Source organism: Falco cherrug, chromosome 13 (genome assembly GCF_023634085.1).
Source record: "Falco cherrug isolate bFalChe1 chromosome 13, bFalChe1.pri, whole genome shotgun sequence".
Classification (NCBI taxonomy): Eukaryota; Metazoa; Chordata; class Aves; order Falconiformes; family Falconidae; genus Falco; species Falco cherrug.
The window spans coordinates 15,599,475-15,620,969 of record NC_073709.1 but is presented as its reverse complement, the minus strand read 5'-3'; the positions used below and the strand labels follow the sequence as shown (position 1 = coordinate 15,620,969).

Genomic DNA, 21,495 nt, shown 5'->3' with positions numbered 1-21,495 from the left:
AAGCAGAACAACATTTGTAGCCATACAAATACATCATCAAATTGGTATATACCCAAAAATTCAGTATCTATGTTGACAGTTGCACAAATGATCTACCTTCAAAAGAACTGCAATTAAAAACAGCATGGTGAGTCAACACCTACAGCATTAGTGTGCTGCAGCTCAGTACTCACTGCTTATGGGTTAGACCTTCTGGAGCAGCTCAATATGCCAGGCAGGAGCTTCTCTGCAAAGCCATTAAACCCCAGGGGCAGCAAAGAAAAAGAAAGGCAGAGTTCAGATGGTTCATATTGATGACATTGGAACGGGCAATGACAAATGTTTTCAGTGGTATAATCAACCATCTCAATCATATCTAAAATATCAGTCCAAAGCCTCATATGATATATTTACTTATCAGCACACCAACAATGGAAAACACACACACACACACAAAACATACAGCTATGTGAAAAAAGAAAAGAGGCTGCCATTTACTCATAACACACAAAAAAACAGATTTTCTGAAAGGACAGTGCTATTGGACAAGTGACCCTGTGAGCGACGTAACTTCAGCTCTCTGTTAAGAGTTTCAAGGATCACTTTCTCTTCGATCCCTTTATATGCTTTTTCAAGACATCCAAGTCAGTCTCATACTGCTATGTAAGATGAGGATGCAAACTTTCAGAGCGTTTTTTTTCTTAGTTTCTTTTACACAGTTACTTATGTCAATGCAGATCCATCAGCACAACACTACAACTAAGAAAATGGCATTTTCATTAGAAACAGAGTAATAGTGTTGATCAACCAATTGGCCCCTCTTTGAAAGTGCAATATTTAATTAGAGCAAAAGCTTTACAACAAAAATGCATTAAACAGTTTACATGTCAAACTTATTAGGCGTTATCTGAGAGTCATGTCAATGCCTGTCAAGTAAAATATGTTTCACAGCTCTGTTACCCTGCAAATCCCTTCTCTCATTGCTAGGCTCTTCTCTTTACAGCAAACAAGGGCTCTCTCATCTGACTCTTAACACTGACCAAAGCTGCATTATTTCCATCTTCTCTGTGAACCACATCACTGGTTTACATTGATTATTTCCTACCAACTCCAACATTCACCAAAGCTCATACTGCTAGGCAGGAACACCAAAATACAAAATATCTTTGCTCCTAGTAGCGTTTTCAAATGTATTATACATTCGTAATATCTGTTATTTCTAGAGGTAATTTTATTTGAAACATGCAAAAGTTCTAAAACATCAAACAGTCCTGGCCACGATACAGCTCAGTTGCCACTTCATAGGACAGAGAAGGTCACAGCAGCCAACTCTGCTTCAAGCAGGTGACTTCTAGGGAAAGCAATACAGTTCTGATTTCTAGGAATATGCAGTAAAGTCATGAGTGTAAAGATGAATAAGGCACAGTGAAGCTAGAATTCAAAGTCAGTCCTGGCAATGAGAACTGTATGTCTTAGACTACAAGTCTTTAGGCTGACACCCAACATTTCTACACCTTTCTGTCACAGTTTGGTTGGGGATATTCAACATGCTTCTGAAACAGATACCAAATCACCACAGTCTTTAACTCGACTTTATTAAGGTAATTCCCAGGTTTCCCTCAAAATTCAGCTTCATGCTTAACAGCACCTAATCCAGAATTACTACAGTATACGTTTTATGTGTACAATATACCTAGAAAGCAAGTTTTATACTGATAATCTACAATCTTCATTTGTACCTAATTTAAGCTGGTATTCAGAACGACATTCATATTTATGCATAAATCAAGCCAAATAGAATGGTATTGTCACTGAGACAGAATATAAAGTTAAACCCTATTTGAAGGTACTTCCACCTGTCAAAAAGAAACCATTTAACTCAAGGGTGACAAAAAATTATTATGTAGATTGGAAGGCACAAGGTGAAGCATAACTCAGAAGGTCAAGTGGCAGTGCAATTTAGAGGCAGAAGATACTCCAAGCCAGCCGGAAAACCCCAGAGGCTACGAAAACATTGCATGCAACAGTTCCACTAGGCTCAGTCTGAAACAAGTGCAGACATTAGAAGAGCTTCCACTGCCAAAAGAAAAACAAAACAAACAAAAACACTCACTTAACAACACATCCATGAAAGTCATGGCAACGACACAGTGACTTTGAAAGAGGAAGAAATTTACAGAAATGGGAAATCCTGGAAGTTAATTATACTTTAAGCAATAAATAAATGACATGTAAGAATAAAAATAAAAACCACACCCCTTACTTGCATTGCAGTGCCTACAAATTTCCACAGCAAAAGAAACTGAGCCTTCAGACAGATGCACATGCAGACTACCATAAGGTGCTCACTTCAGTGAGATCAACATCTGCATCTCTGGTTAAAGGTGCATAATGCAGAGTTAAAGCCAGCCAGAGGCCTTAAATATCAAAAATATCAATACATAATGAAGTATGTTATATAACTGATTAATAGAACTGAAAAGATTGCTTGCCCGATTCCATTTTCATAAGGTAATTCCACTACATTCTTACAAAGGTGTGGTCTTATCGACTCCACTAAAAGCACTTAAAGTTATTTACTCAAATTTATGCTCTACACTACTAATTATTCCTTTCCTTTCTTGCCATTTGGCAGTATACCATTGCGACGTACCATCCAAATCAATACACATTCTACTCTGTCTTCACTGGAAGTTTGCTTTTCTTTCCCCACTCTGATGTACAGCAGTTGGTCAGAATAGCCGGAATCTAAAAAAGACAATCTCAATCTGAAGGTTCAAGAACAAACTGCATGTGGAAATTTTGTGCAAAGAGAGTTAAAAAGTAGTATAGAGAAATTAGTCTGATCTCAGAACACTCAGTCTCCGTAATAGGTAGGCACACCTAGTAAACACTTTGTAAAAGAATTCTACATTTTCCAGCAGACTGTCAAGCAGGCACTTTCTAGCTTCCCCATCCCATTTTTAGGAGGAAAGAAAAAAAACAAAACAAAAAAAACACCAAAAAAACCACCCACAAACTCTAAAAACTAATACTAGCTTACCTCCACACACATGCCAAAGGGCAACAGAAAATGCCCAGTCGCATCTATATTAGGATGTCTCACACACTTTTTAAGATAATAGTGACATGGAATTATTAATGCAGATGCTCACCAATAGCAAGAATCATACAGCCGCACCAGAGTGAAAATAAGTAAAGATTCTAGTACAGGTATGTATTTCAGTGCTTGAAAAACACCACCAGAATAACAGTCATTCTTGAAAATAATTTTTGTTCAGTTTTCTTTTGGGGATGGAAGAATAAGGAGCTTGGAGAAAAAATGCTTTTAAATACCTAATGCATGCATGCATGCTATATTAAGATATTAAAACCACAGATGCTAATTAAGTTTGTGAAATCCCAGATTCTGCACTTTTATTGGGAACAAATTTTTCCAGCATACCTGGGAATGATTCTTTATGACTCAGAGTTCCTATGACTTCGTAGTAAGAAAACTTATCTGCTTCAGTGGCACTGTAATTGCATTGGTGATCAAACGCATCATCTTAAATGCTTCTTGGTCACCTTCCAGTATAGCAATTAAGAGTGGGAGCGCATCATCACTACAGTAGAAATATATCTTAGCACTTGAATGATACCTGTCCAATATTGTCAGGGGTCATATGTTTGAGAAACATTAACATAATATGTATCGTGTCATTAATTAGTTAAAACTACAGAGAAGCCTCCTCCCTATACATTCAGCACACACTGTTTCAGGTATTTGGCAACTTAGGTCAACTGTCCATATGTTAAATCAATGCATTTATACTACTGTAGTTTATGGTCTGTCACCATTTCCATTATAAAGCAATTTTCAAAGGTTTCTAACTCTGCTGAAGAATTCATTCTGAGCTGAGTCCTGGCACACAACCAAAGCAAATCCAAAGCCCACACGTTTACTTTCATCCAACCAGACTAGAAGGATTATTTATCACTAAAAGAAAATTGATCCAATTCTGTATTTCCCTTAGACTTTTCATCATTTGCTTAGAGCATAGAACACTTCACCTTGTATAGGAAGGAGGTTAATTAGGCTGTGTTAATGAGACCCTCAATAGCCTTTTGAAAGTTCTGTATATGCCATACACTAGCTTCTGAAGACAGCCATTTTACTTTCTAAATCAGAAGTCACCTCACTGATTTCATATGTGCTGCAAATGTGATATTTATAGATCATCCTTAATTTATGATCTTGCTAAGGGGATATAAAACAAGAACCTTACAGTTGCCACAAAGAAGTGGAGCATGTCAAATGCACATGGACCTGTAGAGAACTTGGCAACGAGAAATATTCAAAAACACTCAAGAAAGAGATTTTTAAGTGAACCAAAATCTGAAATTAAACATTCTGCAAGTGCAGTCAGTGTCCTCTACTTCATCAACTGTTCTATACCCATACACTCAGTGGGAAGAATTCTAGTGCAATTAGAAAAATGTTATTAGTAGATTTTATTATTACTACTACTATAGGGGGTTTTGTTTGGAAAATATACAAGTATTCTGGTTTTGGACTCCTCATTTTCACCATGAACAATTTAAGTGTTGCATATCATTTCAAGATTTCTGTTAAGCTGCTGAAAAGGATGCCTCAGTGAGCCACAAGTTCATAAAGGACTTCATCATCCTGACCTCAACTTGAAATGAAATGGAGGGTAAACTTTATGCACAGCACAGTGTACTAGTGCAATGCCCTTCTGGCAGCTTTCCACACTCAAAAGATATGCTGACGCATCCCAATGAAGTAGCAGTATCCTGATTTATTATTTTTTTTCAGTGGCTACAGTAAAGCATTCTTTTAAAGCTCTATGGCTGAAGCACTTTTTATGTTTTAAATATACAAAGACACTCAAGTGTTTTGTTGACAGTAATGCCAGAGAAGAGCACAAATACACAAGACTAAGAGAAGAAAATGAGGAAAACACACAGAAAAGTTGCTCCTTACTCTTAAAAAACGTATCATGGGCTCTGACACAAAAGCACTGATAGCGTTTCAATTTAAGGCCTTCTCCAACAATTCACACAACAAACTGCAAAGAATCCAATGCACCTAAACTAGGTAAGACAGGTTGTTAGATCTGATTCAACTGGGTTTCAAGCTGGGCTTACGAAGTTGCTGCCCACCAGTCCAAGCTAAATGCTTCACAGTCCCATGAATACATGTCTCTACACTTTCTTTAAAAAAAAATAAAATATCTCAGCAGCAAAATGCAATACCAAACATTCCTCTGCAAGTCTTTTTAACAAAGTTGTGTAGCCTACTATTTAAAGGACAGTAAAAAGGTTGAAATACTAAGTATTAGCAGAGTCCAAGAGTAATTTCCAGAGTCCTTCAGTAAAGTAGGAACAAAATTTGAAATGTCTCATCTACCCACCTACCACAAATTCCTCAAGGACATTATTGTTTACATGCACTGCAAGTAATAACTAACTTTGCCCTATGACAACATAATCATCATCTTCAGATTTACAATATGAAATCATACCAAGTTTATATTTTTCTTCAGATCACACTCCAATACTCCACTGATCAGTGGCATTCAAAAACCTATTCCATTTGTGTTATTCCTTTTACCACACGGTCAGTAACAGATACCAAATAATAAAACATTCTTAAAGAAGAAAAGCTGAAAGAAACCTCAAGAAAGTATCTGTTTTGTCCCCTGACTTAAAAGAACAGCTAATTATGTATCAAACCTCCCCAGGAAATGTCCTGGAAAATGTCCTGACCTAAACAACTAGTTTTAGCTTACATAATAGGTAAAATTCTCAGTTTAAAATTGGTCAGTTGAAGCCTACCATATCTCCTCTCTCTGCAAAAGCATAGAGAAGTATTTTATTTTTTTTTAATCAAAGTTATTTTTCTGTGGCAAAACAATACTTTAAAATGCCTAGCACAGTATGGTCAGAACTTTGAAATGACAGACAAAAAAAAAAAAAAAAAAAAAAGTGCCTTGCAAAGTATTTCAAAGGCCTTGTCTGTTATATGCATGTTAAATATAATTTACAAGGACAACTTATGTAAACCCATTAAAAAGGGCTGTTGCACAGTATTAACAAAACACACTAACAAAGTCTGGTTTAAGTACTGTGCCATAAGTATTCTCTCAAAAGCTAGCAGAGTATCAAAATTCGAAGATAAACGCCTTTGTTGCGGAGATCTACTTTTAAAGTCTAACAAACCAAACATTACACAAGCAAAAATGTTGAGCATCCCAAACATGGCAAAAGAAAGCACTTGAAGGTGCACTATATACAAAAGACGTGACAGGGTGAATGAGAACCTGAAGAATTCATTTGCCTATTCGTTTCTAGGAGTCGAAGCACAGGAAGCGAGGTTCAGAAATAAAGCAGCCAGGAAGAAGAAAGAGTAACCCTTGGGCAAAGCAAGAAAGCATTGCTGTTCCAGGACTGGTAAGGAGTTACACCCTCTTCAGCAGCAAGCAGGTTGACTATGACACCTCACTTGCCTAGACCTCCCCAAACTGTCTCAAAAAGCAGCAATGTAACAGCATATTGTGGTGAATGAGTGACACTCACTTTTACAGTTCTTTGCACTCCTTGCTTATCGAACCTTTCTGGAACTGCACACTACAGTAGAATTTTAACACTTTTTGAAAAGCTGTTGAAGAATTTTGACAAGGTGTCTGCAATCCTATCTTGTTACACTCTTCACAAACACGTCTAAAAGAAGCTACCAGTATCTAAGTTAGCAGGCATTTCCCCCCCCCCCCCCATTTAAAACAGGTTTCCGTAAGGTATTCAAAAGGTTAGCTAGATGTTTCGCTGAAGGAAGTTCACTTTCTTCCATCCTAGCTAGCCTTGTACCCAACTGTACAATCAGGAAGCAACATGGCTCTTACATTGGTCAGTGCTGCCTCTATACTGGCAGAAGACAATTCTGCCCTGCTGGTACAATAGAAGAAAAATAAAAAAGAGAAAGAAAAATAGGGGAAAAAACCCACATAAAAAGTCACTTCTAAAGTGAAATAAACCACTGGTAACTCATAACAAGCACAAAAAAACCACTCAGGTCCTTTCTGGAGACTCAGTTGTATTTCAGCCACCCAGAACTACCTTGCTGGTAGCACAAGCAGGTTTGAATGCTTATCTTAAGTCACTTAGAAATTTTGTTCAAGTTTCTAATAGCTCTCAGGTGCAAAGTCTGTACCAGATCTTGCATCTCTCAGGTAATGAACAGAGAGTCCAAGACTCAAAAAACATCCCACAGTAAAGAAACTAAATGCCGCTCACTTGCTATACTGCAGAAATGTTATAAAATTATATCTGCACTAACACTTCACTCAGTCTTGGCCCAGAAGAACACTTTGGATATTTAAACTTAGAAGAGACGTCCTCTCATATTCTCATACTCAAACTTCTGTTTTTTCTACCACAAAGCCAGAGTTCAGCATAATTCCAAAGAATGTAGCATTTCTAACCAGCATAAAACTGCTTATAAAACAATTCCTTCAAGATGTTTCTGTGTTGCAAGTTCAGCTCCTGAGGTGTCTGGAAAAAACTAAATAAATCAGGTAAAATTTACAACAAACAGTTCAAGGAACAAACCAATATAAACATAAATATTTGGCAACATCACTTTAAAAAGCCAACAAGCCCTCAGAAAAAAACCAACCAAAAATACTATAATCAAGAATTAGGCTGATAATGACAAACAGAAAAATTAAAACCAAGCAAGACATTAATCTGAACATATTAGAAGGTGAAGTGTTTTTTTTTCCCCATACATGTGTGTCCAGGCACAAACACAAGAAATACAAAAGAATCTGTACACTAAGCATCATTAGTTCAGTGAAAGATGACATGGGAAGTTGTTACCTACAGCTCCATTGATTTATATACAAGCAGCATCTTCTTTTCAGATAAGTGTTCAGTATAAAGCTGTCTTCTCATGAGCTTCTAAGACCAGAGGATGCTGGCCATGAAAAGCCTTCAGCCCTCACACCCTTCACTTGTTACAACAGATGTGCTCTATAAACCATCCCAAATCATCCAATTAAAAGATAAACCTCAAGGATGGGGGGCAGAAATCTCCACAGTTAAGTCAGGAAATGCAGAATGAAATGAAAGTGCTTGGAAGACTGAGTAGCAGAGGGAACACTGCAAACAATGGAAGTTTTGAACCCTTTACACAAGACAGCATGCAGTACATCATTATGCTTGTGTTTCTTCCTGCAAGCACCAAGAAGAATCACTGCCTCCCCCACCACTTATGATCCATACATTCAACATACTATTCATGATACCTAAATGACATTTCTCTTTAGGGTTGCTTTGGGCTTTTTGGGGGGGGTGGCGTTTGGGGTTTTTTGATGCGAGGAGGGACATGTTTTGTGCTTGGTTCTTTTGGGGGGTTTGTTTGGTTTTTTTGTTGGTTTGGGGTTTCTTTTTTTTTCTTAAAGATGGGATTAAAATATCCTTCGTATGCTTAATGTTTTAATGTCTAAAAACTTCAACTGCCCCCTACATTTTCCATGTCATTTCTGAGGCCTGAGCTTGACCGGGGGCATACTGGTCAACTCCATTCTTGTTCCAAGTTAACGATGCTGGGAAGTTAATGACTCAACAATGTGGTAGAGTTCAGCAACTGGGCTGCAAGTAAATGTGCTACTTCCCTCCGATCCTATGACTCATGTGCCCAGGAGGAACAGCTGCCTCAACTTTGCACTTTATCCAGCTACATTATTTCAAAACTCTTCTCAATTTTACTTTGAATAGAAAAACGCTTCAAAATGCATTTAACTGGACTAAAGAACTACACATTAAAATACAGGATCCCTGTAATAAACATCCCAAGCCCAAACTGCTTCAGCCATAGCATCCAGAATTTGTGGCGTAAAACAGGAAACTCTTTTAATATAATCTAATGTTCCATGGTGTCAATGTCTTGCTTTTTTTAAGCATTCTAAATGCAAATGCCTGATCTCCAAGTGCAAATACAACAGAAGTAATAGTACAGGAGTTTATTCAGGAAGAAAAAGCACTTCAAATACTCCACCACAATTTCGTGGGAGGTGGGGGGGGTATGTGTGTGTGTAATTTACTTGCAAAATACAGATTTTAAACTTGTTCATCTCTGATCTAACAGCAAATAGTAAATTACTACTTTCAAGCTTCTCATTAACTACAGTTAGCTCATGGGTCTAGTGACCTGTCTTGCTGTAATTCTAACAATACAATTTGGTTCAAATACAGAACATCTAAGGATACTAAAGCTGCTTCAAAAACAGGATGAAGAGCACCCTGTGCATTCCTTTAGTGGACAGTATTCTGGTCTTTGGCATTTTCTTTTATCCCATGTTAATCCAAACAACATGCATCTGAATAAAACTGGCATACTACGAGTTTATGTTTATTCATTTCTTCCACAGAGAAAACAATCTCTTGAAAATAAACACCTAATGAAAGTGTAACATCCTGCAATGGCGAAGTTGACTATGTATGTCTGCATATTTACATATTTCTATGTAAATAATGAAACAATCAAAACAAAAGGATACAATTAAAAACTATTTTGAGTCATCAAATGTAAGTGTTGTTAATAACTATACAGATGCTTTTCCTTTTTTCTTTCACATAGGCAAATAACATCTTTCCCTTCTCTTTGGCAGCTATATGGTCACTACCACAGTCACTGCATTGAACAAGAAGTCAACAGCATGAGGTATCTTCCATTAGCACTGAAACAGAATGAGCATGGTACACAAAAACCAACCCACACCACCAGTACCAGTGCTGAACAGGAAAACTCTTAAGAGTTTGCTCCTTATGGAGCTCCACTGGCATTTTTATGCTAGATTATTCTGAGTTTATCTTATTTTTTAATCTTTCATCTCTCTATAACTCTTCAAAATATATATATAAACCATATTTCTCAGAATTCCAAAAGGAAACAACAGCAATTCAGTCCCAAATACTCAAGATTGGGTAGTTAATATATCTAGTTATCCCAATAAAACACTCTTAGTTAAAATAGCCAAAGTGCTGGGGGCCTTGTCAGAGGCCTCAATTGTTTTGTTTTTAATGGTGATCAAGAGTTGTTCTCTTCTGCATGTTCAACTGCAGCATGCCTGAAAATTAATCCTTTCCACTCCAGTATAAGCATCTGTACCCAGGGAAGAGCAGAAAGGATCAGGGGAAAAGAACAGATCCACAGAAGCCTTTCAGCTGTCTTTCCCCATACAGCTTGCCTTCTGCATAGCAATAAAAGGAAATTTAAAAAAATAAATAAAAAAAATAAGAAAATAATCGGGGAAGTTCTCCTTCTCCAGTGCTCTTCATTCATCACTCCCATGCTCACAAATCTCCTCATTATCAGAGAACAAGATAAACAAGGCAAAATACTGAACTGGATACAGAAGGAAAACGTTAGCAAACAATCTAATCTGGTCCATCAGTTCTGGACTATTACTAAAATGAATGACAGAGGGGAGGAAAAAATAAATTTTAAAAAAATAAAAATTGTAAAAGCCAAAATGAAACACAGACCATTATAGGTAAACACTCTGATTTTGCTTTTAACACACTCTTCATAACTATTGGAAGGATTTAGTCTTCAGTCTAAATTTGACTCCCTTATTAAACTTAAAACATGCTGCTCTGAGACATGAAATTGTTCAAAACGTCATCTATGTAACCTGCCTGCATAAGTAGAAGACAAACTGAGGCAAGGCAAACTCCATTCTACCAACTGACGTATAAGGGACTGAAAAACAAGTAATCACAACAATACTCAGTCTACTACCATGCCAGACTGCATAGCTCTCAGGTTCTTTACTGGCATAGGAGACCACAGAAACTAAAGCATGTAATAGGTCTTGACTAACACCAGGCTACATGCTTTTGCATTCAAATTTCAGGTGTTATCTTCTAAACAGAGCATAGGAAATTAAAGTTATAAAGTGTGGACATTAAAAACTACAGGACTGAAGAGCTGACATTTTGCGTGTACTTACTTCGTCAGCTTAAAGGACTCACTATTTGAAAAGAATTTTAACTCACACTCATCACTGTAAAAGTTTCTACGCTGCTACTATTATTCCTGACAGGGAACAAAACAGTGTACATCATTCCTTATGCTCTCAATCAGTACTGCTCCCAATCTATTACTAACGTATTCAAATCACTTACCCACAGGCATACCTCCAGCTACCACCCATCAAACCAGCAGATGCTCAGAATTTGTTAAATTATAACCAGAAGCATGAAGATCAAACCCTATTGCTTATTTACTTGATTACCAGCTGAAAAGGCAATTAGGTCTACAACAACAACATTCTCTAATCAGAACTCAAATTTTTATTTTCTTAAAGGCATGAGAGTGACAGACAGCAAAAGAAATAATGCAGATGTGTGATATATATGCAACTATAGCAAATTTAAAAGTATCTTTTAAAAATAATTCTTCAGCATTCCTAAAATCACTTATTTTCCTGAGAGAAGTTTCTGGTATGAGTTAGGTATAGGTTAAACCAAAAGTTTCTAAGAAAGACCAGCTGTGTCTCAGTGTCCCCACTAATACAGGAGGTTATTTAATAGTAAATATTCCACCTGTCTTTTCTTGAGCACATCCTATGAAGAACTGGCAAATTGTTCCAGTGTCTAACTGACCTAGTCAAGAAAGTGGTCTAGACTCCAAATCTCAGTTTAGCTCTTGGCTTAAAAAGTCTGCAGAACTCTTAACCACAAAAATATCAGACACAACAATACAAAAATGGCAAAGGAAGCTGGGCAGAGACTGCTCATCTTATACTAGGTGGTGCTTACTTCCCCTCAGCCTTGACACACAGCCAAAGTCACAAAATTAAATGGACTTTTTGTTCAATAAAAACTCTGATGATCCTATATACTTTCAAATATACCATAGGCATTACCACTTACCAGGTTGTACCCACGACCCCTAAGATGACTGGCATCACAGAGAAGTACCCACCAAGGACAGAAGTTATCATACTGCCTTTCTGCTGTGTTACAAAATCTCCATGGGTTTCTGCCAGTTTGCACTGAACATTTATAATCTCTAGGTACTCTTAACATCTGTGAAACATTTTGGAACTAAAACTATCAACACACAAGGGTTCCTGCTGTTGAAAACACCGAATCAGCTGAACTACCAGAAACAGTAATAAGAGTTTCCTGCATAAAAGATATGTGTTATAGAAACAGGTTACCACGCTTGGGTGAGTCACAGTAGGACTTACACCAAGTTCAGAAGATCATCTCTCAGCTCTACGAAATCCAAGTTAAATGACAGCCTGCTCCTATTTGTATTGCAAGACTGCAGTGAATGCCAACTGCAATGGGCACTACTATATGATAATCCAGCCTGCAATGGCTGCAAATAAATCTATAGGGAACAAAAACTACTCACAAAAATTGGACTGTCCTATTAAGAGCCTCACAGTAGTACAGCGCAAACAAATACACCTACTGATGTGGTGGTCTTGTACATTATTCATAGAAGGGGAAATGCTGAATATTATACTAAGAGAAACTGGATAAATCTTATAACTTATTATAGGATTCAGTATCATATATGCAAAAATAATCCAGGAAATTTCCCCAGTAAACAGAAGAAAACAGAAGTAATCTACACAAAAATGTAATGTAGTGTAAAAAGGAGGCAAATAAATACAAGACTTCTGGGCTAATTTTTTCCTGGTTCTCTTTTCGGCATAAGGGCTAGCAAATCAGAAGGTGTGAAAATGAACACATTGGGAAGTATTATCACAAAAAAATATAAATAATAATCCATGAAACCAAACATGAATATTTAATCTATTTAAATAGAATGAGAGGCATTCACAAAATGCTTGAGCAATGCTAAAGTGAAAAACACCGCATATTTCAACTCACTTCTTGCTCCCTTCAGTAGAGTTTTGTGAGAGCTCCCACTTCTGCTCGAGAGTTTAAATTCAACAGAAGCAAAGAAGTGGTTTGACAGTCCCAACAGTTCTACTGATAAATTTCAAAGCCTTTAAGTGTTTCTCTAAAGGTTCAAACAACAACAGGAAAAAAAGAGAGACACTTTCTTTTAGCAGTCTCTTTGTGAAAACCTAAGTGGCTCAGGCTTTTTCGACTGGCTGAAGCTTCAGACTTAAATCTTCCTCAAAGTTTAATGTATCAGTCATCTGAGAATTAGAATTATCAGAATTGCTAAACATTGAAAAAGCTTTTAATTTTCTATGCATCACGCAAGAAATGACCACATTTTGTTTCCCTATATCCTGAAGTTTAAAAAAAGGTAACAGCTTCTTTGCTAAAGTCAACTACAGAGTTTAAACATCTGAGTTAATAAGAAGTCTCCTCAACAGTAGTGACAGAATGTCCAAAGGAAAAAAAGGCCCATGGCATCAATGTAAGTATATTTATTTATTTAATTAATTATTTTTGTATAAGAATACTGTTAATACCATCGGTTTATGGTTTGTAAAACATGCTGTCTGGAAGCCCTAAACTGACTAGAAACGGCACAGGAGACATAACACGCTGCAACAGTCAAGCTCATGCAGTCAGCTCTTGGTTTTAGCAACGTAAGAGTACAAAATAATATGAAAAAATGTATTGCTTAATAGTCATTTTCTCTGGTCAACATTCTAAACATATTTAAGATTTAAACCCTCCCATTTGAAATTAAATCCTTTAACATTATAAAACAAGTTCGTTCTTGTTACAATACTCATTCAGGGAAAAAAAGAAAAAACCCCACAAATCCTCCCATCTCCCCAACAATCTCATAAATATTTTTGCTATTAAAATTAAACTTTCTTACTAGTTTGCAAATCAGTGACCAACACTTTCCTAAAGCTTTAAGACACAAATTCTAACTTGAATTTAACTAATTCACCTGTCATAGTTTACCCATCAGCTACAGCAATACAACCATCACTACGTTAGCAGTTTCAGAGGAGCAAAAGTTATATCCATTTTTGTGGTTTTGCTACTGTGCAAGAGAACCATAACTACACTGCAGTAGTTTTCATTTTTGCTTTATAACACCTATACTAAAACCAGTCACGCAATGCAGGCAGGGTTTGTTTCTGTAATACACCATGAACATTTCATCCCAGAGCACACAAGAAGGTCCAGAAGCCTCCTCAATAATAGTGACAGAATGGTCCAAGGGAAAAAGAGGTTTTGAACAAACTGCCTCTTTCCTCTCAGCTGCCAATGGGACAGATTATCATATCTGTCTTTCCTTGTACTTTTTGTTGCTTAAAGGGGAGCATCTTGTTTTGAGTCATCACTTTTAGTTGGAACAGAAGTATTACATGATTAAAAATAAGGAATAAAAAAAAAAGCCTATGAATTGGACTAACCAGAGGAATACTCTGGTCTTCACTCGAGTGAAGTTTTCCTGATGTACAAAGCAATGCCCTTTACATATCAGGCCCAAAGATTTTGAAAAATTTTATCTTGCCATTATATAGCTGAAGGTCAGTGGTTGTACCTGTACTTCTGGCATTTATAGTATATAATATGAAAAAAGCTATATGATTTTATAGAAGTATGTCAATTAATTCATATGTTGGTTAAGGGAAAGCAGAACACCTCTAAAAAATTAGCCTTCTCCGTAGAAGCTATGTTGTAGGAAAGCTTTACATTCTATCAATAATGCATGGAAATACGAAAGCAGAATCTGTGTGGATGGAAAAATGCAATTTTTTTTCCTTTACTGATTTATCTTCCAAGTTACAGAAGCTTTTAAAACTGTACTGAACCAAACATCATACCCTGGAATGTCACTGCTTACAGCCTGTCTTGGACTCAGGGACTCTTCTCTTACGCAGTGCGGGCATCCATATCTCACTGAAACTAAAGGGGCTTTTTTTGGGTGCATGTTATCAACCATTTTATTATGGCAAAGACTGGTGCTAAAAGTAAAAATACTCCAAACTACTTTTAAGTTCATAGCATTGAATGTTAAACATCCATACTAATCAGCGCTATTGCACTTCCCCCCTTGCTCTGCCACCTCTCCTCTGAATTTAACAGGAAAACACGTGAATTTGAAAACCTGCCGATTCAGGATACTGGAACTTAAGTTGTATTTTAAACACCTTTTTTTTCCCATTACCATCATCTAAATTCTTCCCCTACGCTAGTCAGTGTGTTCAGTAACCCCTTCTTGTTCCCTACTTCAAGCAATTTACTTCTTGGCCTGTTCAGGAAAAATCCTGTTGCTGTCAGGGCTCCCCACACATTACAGCACACAGTCTAAGGCACAAGGAAAAGGGTTAAGGACAGAAGAAAATTTTCCATAAGATACTTAAACATATTGCACGATGAGGCTGCAGAAAAACTTGTATAGGAGTTAAAATGCAACAGGAGAGCAGACCTAGTAAATTTAGGGTTTCAAATTTTTTTCCTCAAACTTGTAAACCACTTCGCAGGCTCTAAACACACTCACGCAACAAATCAGTAACTTTTACGAGAAAAACAACTATGTCTTTTTGAAGCACAACAAATACCTGAAGTCACCTCCAACTCACAATTGTCTGGGAATAGGTCAAATGACACAAAAATTAGGTATACTGCTACACAGTCTGTCAAAGAAATAAGTCCTAAGTAGAATGTCAACATAATGCTGAGAACATCTCTCTCCCAAAACAATTTGTGAGCAGAAATGATAACTGTGGAGTGACGCATCCTATTGATGGGGAATATGCATATATATTTTTTAAATACACAAGATCATTTCTACCAGTAATTAAACACACAAGAGTAACCAGTAAGAAGTCCAAAAAAAATACTGCCTTATGAAATTAAATAATTATTGTACATCTACAATGAAAATAATTAATTTCTGTCCACAGCCATAGAAAAACATTTCACATTGTATATGTGAAAATGAGTCATAAAATACATAGTGACTTATTAGTATTTTAAATGTCAAACTATGGATGGAGCTATGGTTAGTTATTCTGTTTTATAGCATTGCTTTAACTGAATGTTCTGAATTTTTACAAGACTGAATGCAAACTACAGATTAAAATATACAACAGTTTTTTCTCTGTTATCTTGCCAGTTGGGGAAAACATTAGAATGCTGCAGCATATTATTTATTCCAACAAGTAACTGATTTCAAAGTTTTTAACAACTGGTGCAATATTAAACATATAAATGCTTTATAAAAGAAAAGGACTTCACAACTACATTTTAAATGCACTTAAGTGAAGTCACACACTATCAAATGCTGACTCTGCTACTGAACTAAATCATCTCACTAAGACATTAATCACATTTTTGGCTTTGGATTCAGTCCCACGAACCTACAATCACTGTTTGATCACATTACATAAGCACGGATGGTAACGTAACATTTTCAAAGGCTCCTGAGTGTCAATGGGATTTGACACACAAGTCATTTAAATGCCTTGAAATCATTCATTATATTTGAACTTGCAGTGAAGGACACTCAGTTATAAGAACTATGTTTGCCTTGTTAGCCATGAAAGATAAAGAGTTCTTTTTGGTTTGAACCCAATCGTGTTATTTTCAGGGCTTCTATAACTAGGCCCTCCCAGTAAATAAATCAAAACTCAACCTTCACAAAAAAAAAAAAAAAAAAAACAAAACCCAAAAAAAAAACCCAGCAAAGTGCATTACACCCTATGTTACATGAGTAGAATTCAGGTGGCCTTATTCCAGTCTTGAGCTTTTCAATATTTGAATGTGAACAAAAAGGCTGAACAATCTCAGCAAGAGAAACACAGCAAGTCGAGACTGACACCCCCTAGGCTGAAAATGTGCATTGATTCCTGATCTCCATCAATGTTATTCATTTTTTTTCATGTTCCAAGGTGTAGAAACAAGTTTTAGCTATTTTTCCTTACAAATCTTTCAGCCTTACACATTCCATTATTATCCTCACTCCTCTTAATGACATATGAAAGGTAAAATAAATTTTGATTCCTTTCTTACAGTTTGTCACCCAAAGCTGGTGTTTGATAGTACCCATCCACTGCAACAAAAAGCTGTTCTGTACTTCCTCTGGAATATAGCTCCAATGAGTACCCACAGGTTGTACAGAGTATGAGCAACCCTGCCCTCTGCTCTCACCCAGTCACCACTCCAATTTTGATCCTATAAGTAGTGAGTGCCATAACCAGTGGACAGCATTCAGCATTCCCCACGTGCACCTTCCATTCATAAATCTCCCATTATGTTTGCAGTAAGATAACAAATAACTTGGCTTTCAATCTCCTGTGCATTTCCCCCAACTTTGTAACTACACCTCTGTAGCTGAACTCATTTGTCTTTCTACTAGCCTCGGGTATTTCCTGGTCTATGTTGTATCACACTTCTCTCCTCTTTTACCCAATTACTTTGGAAAGCAATTCCATTTTAGGATTTTGTACTATTCTAGTGCAGAACACTGATTTATTAACAGTTGACAATTTTGTAAAATGTCAACTTGATATATTATTTTTCCAGTTTAGAAGGCTCTGTGTCTCTAAAGTACAAATAAATATTTTCATATGATTGCTGCTCCAAATTCAGGTTTAGTAAAATTAAAGTTTTAACGAAAAATGTATTTATCTTATATTTCAGTCTTTCCATGGCAGCTCTAGCCAGGTGTACATGGCTAGGACTTACAAATAATAACAAATCATGTAAAGCTGAAAGAAACAAGTAGAAAGCTTTTCTTTACAACAACGAAAAGGCATTTCCTATTCATTTTATAATCTTAGCAGTGCAGCAGTACAAGAAAGTGTTATACAATAATCTGCCAAAACAGAAATAAAACCTGCTAATCTCATCTCCTCTCAGCATCTAACTAATGAGAAATGCAACTTAAGTAAACACTATGTATGCTAAATCACAGGGGGGTTGGTTAAGTGTTTAGCTTAATAATCAAACATGCTATCAACAGCAGTTAAGTCTTGTTTGGAAACAACTTTGACATAAGCAATCTGTTGAGCTGATCAGTGACCCACAAATCTAAACTCCCAAATTTAACTAGCTTGCTCTACATTAGTCCACTTTTGCATTTTAAACATGCAAGTTCTGTTAATTCATACAATTAACACAAGACAAGCACTAGCTTATTCTCCTGAACTACAAGTCCATTTGCAGCCTGTTTTAAGTAAATAAATTACCAGGATCTCTCAAACAGCTTAAATATTGCCCTCCATTATGCTACTTACTCCTTCAACATCTAAAGTAAAATTGTAGAAAGTATTGATATTTACCATTCTGTGATGTGCACCTTGCTTTGTTATAACACAGTTGCACATAAGCAGTGAGGTTTTTTTCTAAAGAGTTTTAATCAGTATGTGAAGAAGTTTGCAGTGGCTATGTAATTAATTATCAAGCTAGCTCAAATTTTTTGTCTAGCCACTTGACATTTTCCTTATAAATTTATAACTAAGCCTTTATGCAAGTACAGCAGATCTAAAATTTGATGGCTGGAGGACAGAGAGAACAAGGTCACCCAAAACAAGTTTTATTCTCTGACAAAAACAAAAATACCTCATTTTTCTTTTCTTCTTGTGAGGACATAGAAGAAAAGGTAAAAGGAAACTAAAGGAGTTATCTAAATGTTAACATGCTTTACCCTCCCCGCTTCCCACTTCCTTCAAAACTTTGCCACAGTCTAAATTAACTCCTGAGTGTAGACGTTTGTGATAGCCTTTCTCATGTTGTACTTTGAAAGCTCACTGTCAGGAGCGCTTATTCCACCACTGTTCAGGTGAAAGACCCCCAAGCAAGACCGCAACTACTGCAGAGAGCAGCGCGGACCAGCTGCACAGGTACTACTTTTCTGCACTAAGTTAGTACTGGTCACCTGGCCATGGGAAGTGAGCTGCTACACGTGCCGTTCAGGGGAAGGCTGGGCAGGGAATAGCACTCTCCAGCAATGGAGTCAGGTGCAAAGTTGGGATGAGACCCCCTACTCAATGTGCTGTGCCTTTGTCCTATTTGACACAGCACACTTCCCAGGTCTCAGGCAATTGCATTTCAATTACCAGGGTAGAAAGAATTCAGCATGCACATTTTGCTTTAAAGTTCAAGGGTTTTAAACATACAGTGAAAAAACAATCCTTCATCTCACATCCTTCATCCCGTGACAGGAGAAGGAAACCTTTACACAGACTGGTATTTTGGCTTTTCCATCTTCAGTGATCCAGATTAATGCAAATGTAAACTGTAATCTTCACAGCTGTCATTTTCACATGGTAGCTTTTACTATTTTAAGTGTTTAAAGTAGACAGCCTAGATTTATTTACATGAACAGAAACAAGGGTATTGCAGTACTTGCAGAAACCATTACATTACCCTCACCATTTTCCTATTTCGAAATAGCATGGAGAAAGTGTGGGAACAAGCCTCAACTTTTTATTTTCCTCTACAAATTAAGACTGAAGGGATAAATCATAATCAGTACTCTTATTTCATCTAATTCAGACAGTGGGAAATCAGGGCCAAGTTAAATATTTCATTCGCTTGCACGCAGAGCAAACACCAAAGGCTGTTTCGTTAGATCAGCTTTTTAAGCATTTTTGAAGGTAATCTTAGGCAAAGGCACAGTAACCAAGCACTGAGTGATCATTAACAGCAGAAAATAAAAATGAACCCCGTATCATTACCTCATCCTGGACTCTCATCCAAGCTATGTGTAACCTTCTCAGTACATGAGAACAAGGAAGTTTTAACTACCTAACCACTGTGACAGTCTGCAGCTGCAAACTACAACTCTAGTGCCTCATTAACTACGTCAAATTAATGTTGAATCCTGAACAGAAGCAGGAGTTAAAAGGAGTTTTAAAAATTAAGCAAGCAGCAGTATCAGCCCATAACTCTTCAGTCATGTCTAGGCTCCAAGAAAAGGAAAAGAAAGAAAAATGAATGTTTCCACGATTCTGCTTGACTTTAAGCTTTTAATCATACATCTCTGTACCTTCTTCAGCTGCATCCTTTACTGATGGAAAGCCCCTTCTGAAAGGAGACCACACTAATCTTCACAGAATGATGTGGGTTGTAAGGGACCTTAAATATTATATAGTTCCAACCCCCCTGCCATGGGCAGGGATACATTCCACATCTTCTCTCACCCTCCATTTTCATCAAAGCACCACAGTAGTCTAGGAAATTAAGTGGAAGGTTTCAGAGGTGTTTTTTTTTTTAAAAAAAGTGTCTCCAACTATGAAACTAATGAATAGCAAATACGTGAATTATGAACTTCATGTACATTGGTTTCTTGCCCCCATCCCAATACTTTTAATTAACACCCTACTCCCTGCAAACAGTAGGCTGGCAAATTAAAGTTTTGGAATTTTAGCTCTCTAAGCATCATTTTTCTCAAGTCAATTTATGTAGATGTTTTTGTTCTGTTACAGGAAGGTGAAACACTATCTATATCCCACCAAACAAAATGTATATGCAATGAATTAAACACATCTGCAGCTATCTTTAGATGGTACAAATTAAACTATCAGCCTATATCTTTTGTGGTAAGGATAACACCACATTCCATGTTTGCTACATACTGTGCTACATGATTTTAGGAGAAACAGTGGTTTCTGAACAATATCCACAAGTAAACAGCTGAAAACAAACATACAGAAACATTCATTCAGGCCATCTGTCCAGCTAGCTCATAGAAGACACTTGTCTTTCATGTCCTAGTAGTAGTTTTGTTGCAGCCATGATGCCCTAAGGATATAAGCAAGATTGATTTGGGGGACAGAGGTAATATCTAGGTATACACTTCAAAAAAGCAGACCAGCTTCCCCATACACTGAAGAAAAAGCCTGTGCCTCAAAAAGCTGGTCTAGTTTTTCCAAACTAGGAAACTTTCCAAACTCAGTTGTGCTACTAAAAATGTAACATCTACCTTCAGAATTTGTCCTGCATAATAATGAGGGACAAGAAAGCTAAGCAGATGAAAGCACCACTGATTAACCAGCTAATAGCGAATCCCAAGATGAGGATCAGGTACACCATTTCCCTTACCCTCTTCTCTAACTGCTTTCACAGACACCCAAAGAATGCAAGTCTTTAGAGCTCCCATTTGTGTCACAATCCTACTACATAACCTTAAAATGAGTACAAATGCATTTGGATCATAAATTGCCTTAAGTATTTATTGGTTGAGTGGCCTTAAGTAGTCCTCAAACAAAATTAAAAAAAAAAAAAAAGGCAGCAAAATCATCTCCAATTTCATTTTTATGACATACATACCAGGAAAAATACTACTAGAATAGTAGTCAAAGTCATGTTCAAACACAAAATGTTTCTTTTACAGCTTTTTCACCCTGGAAATTGGTATCTTCTTGTGCTACAATAAGTCTTTAGCTACACAATCCATCTACATGACTGCTGCAAAAGCAGCCATTTCAGTTTTTATAATTCTGTATTAAAAGTTGCAAAGAAATTTAAAAAAAATATATAAATAAAAAAATCTATAAAAAAATAGAAATCCACACACAACTTCAACATTTCCAACTA

The 21,495-nt window shown here is 36.7% G+C and overlaps 1 protein-coding gene across 3 annotated transcripts in view; it reads right to left on the bottom strand.

Moving 5' to 3' along the window:
• The window catches only part of ZFAND3 (zinc finger AN1-type containing 3), a 147,012-nt gene that overhangs the window by 113,592 nt on the left and 11,925 nt on the right, over positions 1 to 21,495 (bottom strand). Inside the window, exon 2 of one of the 3 annotated variants that reach the window (XM_055725540.1) lies at positions 174 to 226. The exons of the other annotated variants lie outside the window; for them this stretch is intronic. The gene's annotated coding sequence lies outside the window, so the exon portion shown is untranslated. The remainder of the gene's footprint in view (positions 1 to 173; positions 227 to 21,495) is intronic. 3 annotated transcript variants of the gene reach the window in all.